Raw genomic sequence first — 12,643 nt, 5'->3', positions numbered from 1 at the left:
TAAAAGTGAGCGGTATTGTTCTTATTTCTTCCAGATGGATAGGTCAACTTTAATATTTATTGCTCTTGTAGAACATTTGTTTGATTTATTTCCATTAGCTAGGCAATAATAGAAAAGCAGTGGAGAGAAACGTAAAACAGCTCCTTTCCTTTTCATCTGAAATACGGCATACACCAATGTGTAAATATTTATAAGACTGTCACTGAGTTTTTTTAATTTCTTATTTTATTTGATGACATGATCATATATATTAAGGAAAAGCCACATCAAAGAAAGATAAAGTATTTGACTTGTGGTGTATGATTGTTAATCTTTTAACTTTTCATAAGCTTATTGTGCTTTCAGGAGTAGGATTTGCGTAAGAATGTCAACTTTATATATATATATATAAGACACAATAACACTGTATTTAAAGGGTTATTATAAGACTGGAAGTATTTTAGCAATATCAACTTACAATTTTGGATCTCTAAAATGAAATATGGAGATGTTGGTTTCTGTCATCTTTTTTTTCTGTGTTTCTGTCATTGCTAATTACTTTTGATATGATGGGAAAAGACCAGTTAATCTGGGTTGGTGTAAAATTTCAAAGAAATAAGGAATCTAACCATTACAAAATGGTGGCTTGTAGTTAATAGTTGTAAGTCCTGGTTACTGTTTGTTAACTGATTTTTTCCCATTTATAGGAATTGGGCTCAAGGTATTTCACATATATTATTTTATACCATGGAAGGAAACTAAGCTGTTTGTGAAGCAGGTGTTGTGTTAAGTGCAGTGCAAACATCCTAGCCATATGTTTCTATAATTTAAATTAATTTGGTACAGTCATACTGTTAATCTTTAGTGACTTGTTGATTGGCATTTTGCAGACATATTTCTGGAAGGCACCCAATACCATTTTCTGTAGCCTTTCTGGCAGTAGCAGAGAGTAACATTTCCACAAATTGGAATCTTGTACAGCTCTGGGAAGAGAGCCAAGATTTAAATTAGACAATAACCTCTGCTCTGTATATAGCTTCTATTCTTCAGCTATAGGGAAAGTGATTTGTTTAATACAGTCAGCTCTGTAGCATATAATAGACTGATATATGAGTCACTCCTTGGCAATGTGTGTTTCTTAAATTTATATAGATTGAACAACTAGTTGGTAATGTACTTAGTTACAGTTGTGCAAACAATAACTATTAGCAGAGCTTAACAGACCTAGGAAAAAATGCATTTGCTTGGTGCTTGCTAAGGATTCTGCAGAACTGTTGGATTTTAGAACAATCTTTCTCTTCAGGTGCAGAGGAAACAGTTTCATAAATATGAATATTGCTTGAGCTCTGGAAAATCAATAGAGCCTTCATATCATAGTTCATTATTTCTTCCCATTTGTATATGGACGTGTGTATACAATGTTCCTTAAAAATTAAACTTAGCATCAGTCTGCGTTGTAGCTACATGATGAGGTTGCAGCTCTTTTTATTTTGCCCTTATATATTTTTTTCTCTCTTCTTGTTAAAATCTGTTGCTGTCAGTTGATATCCATGAATGCAAAGAATTCTTTTCTTTCTGAATAGCAAGGATCTTTTCTTAAAAGCTTTTCTTAAAAGCTCTTTACACTGTTCGGTTCATGTTTATTTAAAAGCTTAAAACCATTAGACCAAATCTCACTTTTTGTCCAACAGAAAATTGATTTTGTTAACAAAAAAAGTGGTGTGGGCCTGAAAGAGAATATTCAGAAATATGCAAATTAGTAGAGATAGAAATCTATTTGAGCAGCTGAACAAAGCAATCAAATTTTTCCCATTGAAAGTTTATTTAGCTTTACTGTGAACATTTTTGAACAAAATTATAAACTGCTCTTAATGAAATAGTTATTTTTATAGGGAAAAGGTGTTTCTTCTTAAGCAGAACTATTTTTAATGCTCCTCATTCTTCTGCCAGAGCATTTTTTTATTTTTATATTTTTATAAAAATTTTATATTTTATTTTTATATTTACAAAATAAAGCATATTGTAAATATTGAACAATACACAGATATATTTCCTAACAGTTTATAGTACGCTGCATATTCTGAGTGGGTTCCAAGCAGTAGTTAGTATAAATGAGATGCCAATCAAAATTATTTTTGCAACTGTAACCTGTTATAATGCAGTCTCTTATCTGAAGCGTCAACTTGATACATGCCAGATCTCTTTTCTTAAGCTTTAACTCTTACATGTTTAATCTCCCTTGTCCTTAACTAATCCTGCTTCTGTATTCATAAGCTTCTTGGTAGAGCACGATAGCAAAGCATAATCTATCTGCTGCTTATATAAATCTTAATCATCACTGCTGCCATTAAGACATGTGCGTTTTATTCCCTAGTCGGGAGTGAATTGTGTGTAGAATATCTGATGTACTTCAATGAGTAAATAAGATTTGTAAATGTCCAGCATGTTCCTTCTAGGCCAGTTGTCTAATAATTCAGCTTCTGTATAAAAGCTGACTTTTTCAACAAAGTAACCTGTAGCCAGCAAGATGATACCTGGAAATCTGACCATTTCTATCTGTAAATAAATGTTTGGCATTATAGCTAGCTTAAAGAGCATATTCCTCCATGCTTCAGTCCTGCCTCAGATGAAAAAGAAACTTTAATAGCATTTACCTTCTGAAATCCTAATGAGTTCAGTGTTTCATTTTTGCAGTGGGACATCAGAACAGTTGTATCAGCATAAGCAAAGGGCTACTGGATTATAGAGTAAATAACGAAACAAGTAAGTGGAGGTTTGAGGCTTGGTGCACAACAAGATCTCTGGAACTTGAGGTCACTTAACCATGTGGTAGTGCAGACATCATGACTTTGAGTCATTGGAATGTCTGTTAGTTTGATTCCCATTACTGCTGAGAGCTGAAATGGAATCCTTCATGTAACCATTTTATGGATGCTGGAGATGCGTAAATCTCCTTCGTTGTTGATGATCATTCCAAATGTTCAGATGACCAGGGAACTTCTGGTTTGAGGGCAGTGTGTGAAATTGTCATATTCAGATTCTGACAATTAAAAAAAGCCATTCACGAGGTTGAAGCACTGTGATATTTGCATGCTGAACACTGTTCTCTGAAGAAGACAGAGGTAACTGACAGCAGCATGAGTTGTGCTTCTGGGGGATGAAGAGGCTGGAAAGGCACCTGACTTTCCCCAAATTTATGTTTAAAAAGCAAAACTTGAGAGGAGTGAACAAGTGAACACAGTAGAAAGAGAATTTGCATTTGAGAATGGTGAAGCATTTAGAGACACCATATTTACAGAGATTGGGTATTCTTTCAATTTAGTGTTCTGTTTATGAAGCATTTAGTGTATACATCTCTTTAGGGAATGTAATCAATACGTGCACCCTCGCTCACTCCTCATCCCCTTTTCACACATGGTTGAGTATTACGACGTGACAGAAACCACCTCAACCTTCAGATGACATGAAAATTGATAGCCCTTTTATTTTTTTATGGTAGCTAGTTTAGCTACAGATGATATTCCAGTTACTGGAATATAGCGCACAACCACCACCATCTGAATCAAATGGTACAGCCTGATTTATGTTGCAGATAACCCTTCACCATTTTTCTCCCTGGTAAGTACCACTGCAGATTTCTGCTTTTCATAGATGACCCTTACACAAGCTATAGTTTGCATTTTGATTTTGAGAGATGTGAGGGTTTTGGTGTGTGTATATATACAGAAGTGGAGGTGTTTCTTATAACCAGTGGTTTGTATATACGTTTGGACGAAGGTGAGATTATAGCACTGGAAGAGATTCCTGTGTGACTTGTAACCTGCCATTGCTGCTTTCAGTGGTGGTAAGGGAGGTCCCACAGAGATGTATGAAGGACCATCATGACATGTTACCCAGAATTTTCCATGGATGTATATGAGCTAGGACATGGACAACTGTGCCATTCTGTTGGGGAGGCAAAACCATAAGATTGTATGGGAGACAAAGGAAAAAGACCTTTTCACTGGAACTACTAGCAGTCTGGAATTATGAGATTATCTTAAATTTCATTTTCACTGTTACAAGTTGTCCATTTTTTTCAAAATATGCAAAAATAACATATGAAAGTGTATATAAATGCATATGCTTTGAATTGCTTTTAGATGCTTTCAAAATCATGTTTTACAATATACCAGAAACTTCTAAATCAGTTTTTTAGTCCTTTGCTGTGTGGTAATCTTCCCTCAAAATTTATTTTCTTTCCTTTTCGCTTATCAGTTTTCAGTTTCTTTTCCTTATCTATCAGATAAGATAGTTTTTATTATCCCATTCTAATAATCATTGTCTTACTATACCTTTCTATGGGCCTCTCTTCCACTCTTTCTCTGCCTCCTAGTACCCACCCAGTGCCATTTTATAGCACTTGCATATAATTTTTTTCCTATCAAAACCAGACTACGTATATCATATTTGACAAGTCAGTTCTTCCATTAAAAAACACATAATTTTATGTTAACAAGTTTGGATTTTTTTTATCTTAACAAGTTTTCAAAATACCATTGAGCAACCTTGTTTAGATCAGCAAATGAAATCTCACTGGAGAGCTGTTGTAATAATTCCAGGGCAGATCAGGCAATTACACACAAAACCATTATCTTGATGGTTTGGTTTGGGGTTTTCTAAATTTAAAAATCACTGTACGATAAAATATTATCAGAAATGATTCTAGATGTTTATACAAATGAAGAGAAAGTAATAATTTATAATATAATTTATTTTTTACTGTGACCAATTAGTTATTTCCTCACTCTTGGTTGGTATACTCCTCTTTTGGTGGCTAGAACATAACATGCTGTTCCTCTGATCCTGCTGCCTTCTTTGAATTCACACTAAGAGTATGCAGCATCTCCTGGTTCAGGTAGAAAAAGGGACAGAGGAATTCGATGGTAGAGAAAAATCTCCCCAGGTTTGCAGACAATGAAGCAACCAACCCTGTGGATTTCCCGTGATTTGTTCTTACTGACAACATATGAAGTGCTTTTCATGTTTCATGCTCCCTTGCGTAGTTATATATTGTTTCATTTGCTCACCAGAACTGGACATGGGATTAGTACTTCTCAACTCGTATGCAACTTTGATACCACAGGAACATAATCTGTCTGTGTTGTAAAACTTCGCTGAAGTTATTATGTGATCCAAAATATAATATAGGAATGAGATAGCTTTAGCCCTGGGTATTTGGAAATAAAAACCCTTGAATATACAGGGTTTTCTGAGACTGCACTGAGCCTAGGTCTCACTTCTTCTACACAAAGACTTCTGATCTCTGGGAAATTTTCTATTCTAAAAGTGGGATGGAATGATAAGGTTCAAGATATAAAATAAAAATGAAAGAACTCCCAGTAGCTTGCAGCTAGATGTAGCAGGCATCTGCCTGCCAGAGGCACACAGTTATGGTACAGAGTATGATTTGGTTTCATCAATATGGTTTCTGTATCAGAAATACTGCCTCAGAAGCACCCAGAAAAATGTTTCCGTAGTGCTTGGATCACCATCATGCCATCAGCTAAGAAGAAGAACTTAGGAGTGCTACATGGATAGAAGCTGTAGGCTTTTCCCGTTTGACCTCAAATTATTAACCTGGTTTGTAATTAACAAGTATTTCTAGGAATATCTTGCATAATTTCTGAACATTCAGACAAAGAAAGTTCATGAAGAAGTTACAGCTAGATCATCCATGTAATTTGAATTCATACTAAAGCTAAATCTGATTATTTTAAATTCGACTAAGAAGTATTCAACTTCTTGCACATCTTTGGTGCAAAGAGCATAAGACTGAGTTGTCTCAGCCCAGTAAATTAGGAGAGTATTTTCAGAGTGTGAGTTGTGAGCTGTGGAACAGCTTGGCAGCAGAAATGCCTCTAGGATCTGGTGTCTCTTATACTTCAGGAAAAGAAACTGAAGAATTTGCATGCATCAAGGCTCAGGCTTGCTTACATCAATACATGAAGGGTAGTACTTGACTATTCAAGAGAGCTTTTATTACCGTTTTTTGTCTTACATTAAAGAATACTGTTATTTTTTACAGCATCTGAAAATTACGAGGAGAAATTACATTATTGAGATGTATAGTGTGCTTTTTAATATGCACTTCATTCTGACACTAATTAGTCATTAGTATTTTGAAACATCAGTGCTGAAGATCACCTGAAGATTTAAGAGGCCTGGCTTTCATAGTTTGCTAGACATTTCCAGCCCTGCACGTGTGAGGCTATGGGTCAGGTTGCATTTAAAAGAAGATTATAAACAGAGCATCTTGGTTTTTCTTAACTAGTGTTGATTTGCTTAATAGAAGATTTCATAATTTTAACATTAGGATTTTCATAGAGTTTTTTTAGTTTTTCATTAGTTTTCATAAAGTGAAGGTTTTGAGTGAAACTATTCATTTCACTTGTCGTAAATGGAATTTGCTGTCTACATTTTGTGTGTCCTCAACTCTCAGCAGAACCTTGGGGGCTGCAATCAATAGCAGAAGTAATTTCTGTGCCCACTTACAAGAAGAAATAGTGACCCAATTAAGTAAAGAAAATGCTAGACTGTAGTAATGCAATTAAAGTGGGTTACTCACCTACAAAATAAAGTTTCTGCTGCCTGAAGTGTTGCCTTTAGGTTGGAGTGAAACAGTGGGAAGTTAAAGATACATAAATTAAGCCTGATTAGTCTCAGTAGCATAAATTAGGAATACAAAATAGCATGAGGGATTATTCCACTCTCAAATTTAATTCTCCTCCACTGTTATTGCAGAGCATTGCATCCAATTCAATCTTGCATGTTTAAATAAAGTTAGTTGTTGCTGAAGACTCCCCAGAGGCCTCTCTACTATGGGATTTGTAATCCAGTCCCAACTAAAAATACTGGGTAAATCCTCCAGGTTTAAGGTTGCTGTAAGATAAAGAAACTGAAGGAAGCGATGTGCCTGTTTTCAAAATGCATCTATAATGTATATTAAATTGACAGGGGTAGTTTTCTCAAGTTGGAGAATGTCTTAATCCGAGGAAAATTCCCAAATCTTGTGCCTGTCAGTCATTTTTTTTGTACAACCCCTGTTCTTACAAGTTAGCATATGAAATCCTGGAGCCTCATCTGTGCTTTCCTGATCTTCCCACATAGAAGGGCATTGCTCATTGCATGCTGCAGCTTAGAGCTTTGCTTGAGGGTAACCATCACTGACTCCAGCTCTGGAGTTGGTGTATTTTGGGGTGGCTTTTCTCTGTTTCTCATTCGGATGTATGTGTAATAGAAGCAGAATTACATCCTAGAGGCTGTCTTTGCAGTAGACAGTTTGCTTTGTACAGCCTTGTATATAATGAAGTAGAGCTTAATATAGACTTTTAAATAAAGCAATATTTTTATTCAATTATGATTAGTATTTCTAAAGTGGAAAGTATTTGATTTCAGAAGAATTCACAGAAACCCATGATACCAACATGACTGAGAGTTGGGATATTTAAGATTTTATGCATGTGCTGATTTTAGCGTGAAAGTGTCTTGACTGATCCTCCATAATGATTATTATAAAATGTCTACATCTGCTTCACTCTTTCTCTATCAATTCTATATTTAAAACTCAATATAATTTGCTGGTGTAGTAGAGCTGAATCACAGTCTAGAATGGAATTTACAATTTTTGCTGGAGTGAGTGAAATTTGATGTAAGATTCTCAGAAAAGCTACTTACAGCCCAATTGCAGTATAATTACATCACTTCAAATTCATGTGAGAAAATGTTATAGTAATCTTGAATATAGTGATGTAAAACTGTTTTTTGGGATTCTAAGAAAATGCTGTCATTATGTTGAGAAATACTTAGATTCAATGGTTAGACAGTTTATATAAAATAAAAGGGGGGAGTAGACATGATTAACACCTTGGTTGTATGAACTTAATGCCTCGAAGAGGAAAGTGAAACAGAAATGTTTATATGGCGAAAACAGTTCTGTATTTAAGCATTTTCGCCCCTTAAAAACTATAAAAATATCCCATACAGCAGTTAAAAATAAAACTCTTGGGGGTAAAAGGATGCTTGAACAGAGGTGTATAGTTGTCTTATACCCCTGGTGAGGAAGTTAAAGAAGAGTCCTTAATACTGACCTTGGTGTATTAGGACAGGAGGGGTCATGGTGCTCCTCTCTCTCAGGACCTCACTGGCTTTCAGGTCTCATGTGTGCTAGGACACTTCTGTCTCCGAGCAGGGCACAGGCTGGTGGACTTCCGTCATCGCACAAGGTGCTGGCATTGGTGCTTGTATCACCCTCGGGGGGCTGTGGGAGGTAGATTGGCAGCCCCAGAATGAGGTCCACAGATTTGTTTTGGGTCTTTCTTGCAAGTTATTTTTCAGTACCACGTGTATGTGTTGAAGCCATTCTGAAAGGCTGTTGATCAGATTCCATTTGCTAAATGTCATGGAGAACAGAGATATTTCAACCTTCTCACAGGGCTGTGGAAAGAGAGCAATCGTGCTTTACCCTTTAAAGCAGTTGTGGAAAAAAGCATAGTTTAACTGCCATCTGTCCTCTGATGTCATAGGAAATAAGATCTTACGTAGAATTTGAGCTATTTAGAGACATGTACTTTGTAAAGTACGTACATTGAATGGATGCTGTGAAACTGCATATTTGAGAAGACGTTTCTCCTGCGGAATCCAAATTGCTACAAAGTTGTAGAAAAAAATATGTAAACGAGAGACCTAGCCATACAAGCAAGTTCTTTCTGTGTTTTAGCAATACGTTTCTTCTATGACATTTATGGCTAGTCTGGTTTGTTCCAGCAACAAGTACGTGCTCGAGAGTGATCACAAAAATAATTTTGTAGTGCATCACTGCAAATTTCTCTAGGTTAGAAAGCAAACGAAGAAAACATGTTCTTTAAATGTTCATATATTTTTAAACAAATACTTGAACTACAGTGGCCTCTCCTTGGCTTTGTTACTGAATGTGTTTGTCTTAACATTTGGTCTTTTCATATATTTTAAGCTTCAAGCAACAACAGGGTGTGGTGATAGCAAATGTACTTCAGAACTTTTTGAAGTAACATCTGTAGATCTTGTGGAGTCTTTTTTATGTGAAACTTAGTGGGTTGGTCTAAGTTTTACAGAGGAAAAGTAGTCTTAGTATATGTAAGTGGATGCAGAATATACCCAGAATCCATGTTTGGTTCTCCATTTTACTACCTTTGAAGGTAACGTAGGCAGAATAGAAAATCATTCTTGTCTACAAAGAGCCAAAATGGTAAATTGAAACTCTTTGAACACGTGACGGGAAAATACTTAATATGTTTATCTTGGAGACAACTTTCAATAATCAGGCTAATTTTATAACACCGTAATCTTGTATAAATATTATGACCAGGACTGCACTTTGGACTACCTTTCAGTATTTAAGCATTTAAATATGGAAAAAGTAGCATTAAAAATCTGACATACATTGAATTGACTTGGCTGTCAGTCAACAGAATAATGATACTGTTCATATTCATATAAAGTTATGTCCTGCTTATAAAAGCTTTTATAGACTGTACCCTTCTTAAGAGATCTGAAAATGTCTAACATGAGACCGTTAAATATTCATTTCATTACTGTTCTAAGATTCACACAGTATCGCACTTTGCAAAATATCATTCAGTTACAGATTTGGCCATGGAATTCACTGAAGGAGTTCATAATAAAGAATTTGTCTGGAATCAGAGAGATTAAGTCAGTGCTTTTTATTGTTATTGTCAAAGTTTTTATTTGCTGGCTGAAAACTTTTAAAGTAACTTCAAATGTTTCATTCTAATTGCTTTCCTGAAACTTTTAAGTCTGTACTGTCTGAAAGCAGTGTGCCTGATGGTGATCTGAGGATGTGTGAATAAAATATCAATGTCTCTTTTTCTTTAGCATCTTGCTGAAGTATTTTATCTCACTGAGATTTTTTTGGCTCTCAGCAAAGAGAATGTGTATGTATACGTATATACATGCATAGACACACATATATAAACATATGTACAACAATTAGTATGGCAGATGTTTAAGACTCAAACATTAGAATCTAAATGGTCCCCTGAATTACAGGCTTTTAAGATTATAAATATCAAAAGACTATCAAATGTATGATTGTACTGATCTTATGTACAGATTCAATAATTAATAAAACACTAATGAGATTATTCATTTGCTTAAAACTCAGCATTGGGAATGTGACTGCAGAACTGGGTACTTACTTACTTACTTTTTTTTTTTTTTTAAATATTTTGTCCTGTCTGTTGTTGAGTAGTTGCTCATCACTTATGTGTTCTTAAGCAAATTAAGCTTTCTGGTGAGAAATCCCATATAGGAACTCCTTTTGTTTCCAATGGGGCCAGATTTTCCTCCTGACTATTGCAGGATCCCAATATGGTGTGTTAGATGTGAAAGAAATGGAGAGAAATAACTGTTGTATAGTAAGTTTTGGTGGCTGAAGTCACCAAGGCTTATGCTTCCTGTGTAGTTTTTCACACATACATGAAGATCTTTCCTAGAAAATCTGCAGGCAAAACTTAGCAGGAAATGAACCCCCTTCCAAAAGTTATTATCTACTGAAAAGAGTAATACCGTAATCTGTCTCAGAAAGCTGATTTCTATTGTACTATCCTACAATAATCACTAATTGTAAATTTGCTGTAATATGAAGGGAAAGGCTCAAGTATAAACTTCCAGTACTTCATGAAATTCTTCAAAAAGTTTATCTTTTGCTGACAAAAGCATTACCTCTGTGCATGTATCCATACCCTTGTGCATGCACGCACGTAGCAATTTGATCTTTGATGCTTTGATGTAACTGGGATAATCTGCATACTGATGGTCAAAGGCTGACCCAAATGGCCTTTTAACTGCATCTGGTCCAACGCTTCACTTCCTTTATTCTCAGTGACGCAATTCTGAACCTCCAATAGCTACATGTTGTCTATGGTAAATAATACTTCTTGTGCCAGCCAGTGGGTGCTATTTCTTCTCAAATGTTAGCACCCTGCCACAGGGGTGCAGAAATTTCTGTGGGTAGCAAGGTAGTCTTAAAATCGAGGATACCATTTTGCATTCATTCTGGGATAAAATTACTTTTCTATTTACAAGGTTTTAAAATTCAGGTTTTAAAAGATACTTCATTCACCTGTAACAATATAAATCCCTAACAACTTTAGTGGTTTTGCCTCTGTGAACCAGCTACTAAAATCTGCCTCATTGTTTATAGTAGCAAAAAATAGAATACTTGTATTTTATAAAATAGTCTGAATTCAGAAATATTGAAACTGTCATGAAAGACTTGCTTTTCCAGAAAAAAACACTCTACTCCTGCTATGAACACATCATACTTAAAAGTAAAGCTTCTACAGAGATTAGCTGAATATCCATCTAGAACAGAAATGATTGGAGAATTCTCATGTTATTTCTACTTTCATTGAGAAAATAAATAGTGTTTCCTGATGAGGAAAACCCCAATATTTAATTTAATACATCTTGTGAGGACGTCACTTTTCATAGGTGGAGATAGTTGACACTATTCAAAAAAAAGAAAAGCTGCCTCTCGCAACCCTCCTGCCACTCCATCTACTTCTGTTGCCAGAATAATTTTAGTGTATATTGTTTTGTTTGGAGTAATCAGGCTGAAGTAGCATTAGTCTAGCTTCTCATCTTTTAATTACAGACAGTTTATTGTCTGTGCTGTCCCACTTTCTGCATGGTTCCCCACCAGCCAGCTAGACTTAGCAATCTCCATTAATTTAATTTGGCATTTCATTCAATCAGACAGGCTGTGAACATGATGAATTTTTTTATTTTTTTTTAAATAACACAATGCTCATTCTTAATTGATGTCCTTATCAGACATCGTATTTGCCAGAGCTGTAATTATTGGTCAGGCAGCAAAATCAAATCTGCCCAAATGCAGTGAAGATGTTCTCCAGTGAAATTATTAAGATACAGTACTTAGACCTGCAAAGTAATTTAGTTTTGGTCTGTAATTACATCTTTTGGGATCATTATCTTTCTTTTTACTCATAAGGATAGTGTAACCTCAGAGGAATTAAATTGCGAAATATGAAGATAGAACTGAGATCCTTGCCATAATATATATTTGTGCAAGTAGATATTATTTTATATAAAAATAATGAGCATGCACACACCATAAAAGAATGATTTTATTAATGGTCGTATTTTAAAAAATATGGCTTCTAATTTTGTTACAGGAATACTGAAAGTGTGATTTGAGGCTGCCATAAACTATAAGCAATAAATTGGCATCAGAAAGGACAGAATTTGGATGTGCAACTGCCTAAAATACATACGCATGTGGATATGTAGTTTTGTGACAGAATTAGTTTGGAGCTAGTTCTGCAGGCTACAGTTCAGCATGAAGCCAGTGAGAATTTTGCCTGGAGATACTATCCTGAGAAACTTTAAATGTGTATTTGGACTAAACATTAAGTAGTAATTATGAAAGGACTGTTAGTGTCATGATAAGAAAGCCTTAATTGTGTTTTGCAGTAAGGATTGAGATAGGGCTTTCTTTAATTAAAAAACAAAGGTGCAGGGAGTGGGTTCAGTAATAACTATTAAAATTTTTTTTTATTTATTCTCAGATATAGTGTATGTAATGTTTGGATACAGGATTGCA

At 35.2% G+C, this 12,643-nt stretch overlaps 1 protein-coding gene across 10 annotated transcripts in view; it reads left to right on the top strand.

Moving 5' to 3' along the window:
- TOX3 (TOX high mobility group box family member 3) overlaps window positions 1–12,643 on the top strand; it is a 142,686-nt gene that overhangs the window by 98,885 nt on the left and 31,158 nt on the right. The gene's annotated exons all lie outside the window — the stretch shown is intronic.

The sequence above is a fragment of the Strigops habroptila genome, chromosome Z, assembly GCF_004027225.2.
Source record: "Strigops habroptila isolate Jane chromosome Z, bStrHab1.2.pri, whole genome shotgun sequence".
In the NCBI taxonomy this organism is placed as follows: domain Eukaryota; kingdom Metazoa; phylum Chordata; class Aves; order Psittaciformes; family Psittacidae; genus Strigops; species Strigops habroptila.
Note: the sequence above shows the minus strand (reverse complement) of the source record. Positions and strands in the feature narration are given on the sequence as shown.